Genomic DNA, 4,282 nt, shown 5'->3' on the forward strand with positions numbered 1-4,282 from the left:
AGGTGCGCCCGAATCCCGAGACTTGCGGTCTCCGTCCCCGATTATGGCTCCTGCTGAAAGCTGATTTAGACCTGCTATCTATTATATAGATTTAGCAAAGCCTAAAAGCGGTGCTCCTGATTGCAATAATTTACCATAAAGGAAAAAAAAGGATTATTTTTCGTGGTTCAGAAACTCAAAAATGATTAATTGTTAGCATATAATTGTTTACCGTGTGGTTTCATTATTTTCCTGTTAAATTTTAACAAACTATACCCAATAAGTGTACCCAAAGATTGTAGAAATTACGTACGTAATATGTAAGGGACTTTCTAAGAGACGATTGTGCAAGGAATATGTCGGAAGAAAAGTCAACAAGGCGCCAGGGGTTAAGTTGTGCCGCAATTTTGCCTCTGGGAGTACTCCCTCGTTCTCTCCCACAGTAATAACCTAGTTTGAGCCCGCGATGCAATGAAAAAACAAAAAACAGTATCTAGTCAGCGGTCAACTTAAAAAATTCACGCAACCTCGATGAACTCTTAACGTATAGTTACGTGATCCTGGTCAGCGGATACCTCGTTTTGACAGCTGTCAATTAATCGTAAATTGGATGTCCAATATCAAAGATGTACCTATGGGTTTTGGACGTACGGACGTACGGACAGTCACGTGAGAGTTTTTCCGCTTTCAGTCTTAGTTTCCATCGAGAAAATACATCAAACGCTTGAGACAGTGTTTGACCACATTTCCAGACGCCTCCAAGCTCGTCAAAAGTACAATGTGAAATACAGTCTCTCGTGTTTGATATATAACCTCAACCAATGCGCAATGCAAGAAGGGATGTTTCATAGTGCCGATTGTTTATCTTCTGACAGTTGCTGGTCCATCGAGATGTAACAAATGTGTATAGGGACTGATGTAGCCAGTTGTTCTTCGAAACAGAATTCTGCGCTAGCGACAAAGATTCACTCGGGAAAACCCTCTGTGCTTCCGCCGTATGGAAATATCTGGACGATTTTAAAGGAGAAAATGTCACAAATTTGTTTTTCCGAGGATGTTTTAATTGTAGCAGTAAGTGAAATGAGACAGCGTTGAACACTAAATTTAGTTTTCATCCTTTTCACGGGTAAAGATGAACTCAATAAATAATAACGGGGTCTTCACAGCTCAGTTGGTGGAGCACCGCAGTGCCATCGCAAAGGCCACGCATTCGAATACCGTTGAAGTACTGAAATATTTTGCAGGGATTAATTTGTAATTGTTTAACCTCGATTACAACTGCGACGACCACATCTTCATTTCCTTAGCCACTTTTTACCAGAGTGCACTGTGCCACGAACAGGATTCCAGTGAGAAAGATTAGTGGTAATGTTTTGCTCTGATTTACCTGCGAAACGCTGTGAAGGAGATTGTGCCTGACTTTCACAACTCTTGCTTTTGTTGTTAATGGGGTATGTAAAAGTTTGTAAATCTGGACGATTAATTGTGACATCTTAATTTTTATGCCATTTCTTAGTAGTCTAGCCTCCTTAGTCGAATTCTTAAATGAAGAGAAAACGTCGTTACTTAATCTTGTAGAATAATTAAAACAAACGAAAATCGTAGAACGCGCTAATTTCATCTATGCTGCGATCTATTCCTTTTCATACAAACATGAATTTAAGCTAAAGCTTTAGCATTTTCACGCATCGCGATGGACACGTCCTCGACATAGTCTGTCAACATTCTAGAGACACTTGGTACGTACCAGTACAGAATTTGTAAGTTAGATTTCTGCTCCTACAATTTCCACATCTTTCGATTTTCGCGCTCTGGTAAAGGGGAGGTTGATGTGTATCGTTTTATGTCTCGATCCCTGGTCAGACCTCCCCATCGATGCGTCATCATGCTTGAATTTGATGCATACAAGGGCAGATCTTAAGTTACACACCACGAATTGACCCTACCTTAAGTAATAAAGGTTAATGCAAGTCTTAGAACGCGCAGATAGATGAATTACTGCGCAAAATTTGTCGCTATCAACAGATTGTGTGTTTAGATGAGAGTAGCATGTAAACACGGCTGTGACGTTTTAGAATCGAGCGTACTTTTGAAAAATTTTCATAAAAGCAATAGAGGACTTTTTCAATGTTTACATACAACATCTAATCCTTCTGGAGGTTGGGAGAATTTTTATAAAGTTATCCAAACCCGAGGCGCTGTCGAAGGGGTTTGCATAATTGTCTCGAATTCCCCCGTAATAGTTAAAATTACGACAACCCCTGTTAATTTAGCTAACTTTTTAATTCGCTTTTGACTTGATTTTTCCAGATAAGAAAGCTGCCTGCGCTGCAATCGGTGGCTAGCTTAAAGATGAGGAAAGATTTACCTTGCTCGAATGTAAAAACGAGCGTTGCACTGGAAATTATTGCAACGGACAGCTAGTTCCAACAGCGTTCATCCAGGCAACAATATGTTACAACAATTAGATCATAAGCTCGAGATTTCTACGAAATAGCGATGTTTTCTCTTTCCTCGGAACTCATTTTGGGGACGCACTTGGAAACAAAGGGATAATTTCATTTCAAAGAGGACTCAGAGAGGGAATTTTGTGGTTTGGACTTTCAAAACTCGAAACGAGTAAAACAACAACAACAACAAAAAATTAGCGCGTGTATCGAAGTGGAAAATTCAAATAGCAAGTCAGTATTCGCAATTTCTCTTAAGTGTGAAATATAATGCAAAGGGGAGAAATGCCTGATTGGACATGGTTGGTTGAAGGAAATTTTATTTTACTTTTATTACATCGTGGCTTGTGTTTGTAACCAATATAACGCGTTCTAGAACTGGCTTAGGCCCGTCCACTCCACGCCGAAGGAATTTAAAAACCTAACAATCAACGGTCATTTTGGATTTGCGTTTGAAAAAGTCTCGGTCAGGGAAATTACATAATTATCGTGATGCCTTCGTTTTTCGGGCAAGCTCCGTTAATTTTCAAAATGTTTTCCCACCAGAACTTAAACGTTTTCCATACATGCTCTTCGAAAAGTGGTACAAAAGATTCTTATCGTCCAGTGAAAACTGACCACAGTTTAAATGTTAGCTATATAAGATAATGCTGTACAATATTCAGGACATCGGTTTCCTTTTATTCTAGCTTGCGTTTATGTATATCTTTCTTCTTTTACGATAATAATATCGTCTTTAATGTAAATATTAATTTAAATTATACTTAACATGCGGCCAATGCCAACTTATATCTGCGCGACAGTGACCAACCCGAAAGCTCATTGGCTACTTTGGTCACTGTACACAGCTAAATATTGTTTCTTCTAGTTAATTTCTATCCGTTTTTCTTTGCTGTATCATTGAAAACCATCTTATGTTAAGTTGTTTTCTGTAAATAATGTGCAATAATAAAAAACTGAAACTGAAACTTTTTGTCTACGCTGAAACGAAAAGCCGGCGTTTTCATATTCCTCCGGTTTGAAGAGCGTTATACTTTTCGAAAAGCTCCGTGTCCGTGACGGATTAGTGTGGACCTAGGATTAGGTCTTGCTAAACGGAGAAATTAAACTCCGGCGTATGCTCAAGGGACGATTAGGGCTTGCAAAAACAAACCAATTAAAAAAATTATGGCTTTTTTTTTCTGAAAATTGTAACGGCTGAAAACGATCGTATTTAAAGGTCGTGTAAAATTCAATAATTCAATTATATTTCAAACTTCTTGGCATGGTCTGATAGTTAGCTCTATAAGCTTTATTGCGATATACGGGCTTAGGTATCTACAGCCTAAACCGGACGCACTACATCGCTTGGACACCTTAAAGCGGTATGCTTGTGCTGTCTATTGAGATCGCAAAGTGTGATAACGTTTAGTTTTATTTTTCCCTTCTTCTATTAATCGGTAGATAAAGCTAGGTCTTAATTATCGCTTGCTGATAAACAATATGACAAAAATGATTGAATAAAATAGTAGTAATAGAAGTGAGGTAAACTTTTAAAGCCGAAAAAACTCACAAGCCAAACTGGAGAGGAACGGACTGAAAATTAAGTATCCGGCTGCAACAGTCATCTAACTGTAGTTATCAAAAATCTTACAACAGTAGTGATTGTAGAGGTAAATATCTTGTAATTCGAAAATATACAATTATAGAAAATCCGTTCTTCATCGCTCAAATTACATTGCTTAAATTCAACAACTAATCGTTGTTTATGATCGACTACTATTTATTGTTAAAAGCTTTGACTGCGATGGACAAAGATCATTGACATGTTGGCACCTACGTCATTAACAGGATTCAACCTGTTACTGAAATTATTT

This window comes from Orbicella franksi, chromosome 5 (assembly GCF_964199315.1).
Source record: "Orbicella franksi chromosome 5, jaOrbFran1.1, whole genome shotgun sequence".
Lineage (NCBI taxonomy): Eukaryota > Metazoa > Cnidaria > Anthozoa > Scleractinia > Merulinidae > Orbicella > Orbicella franksi.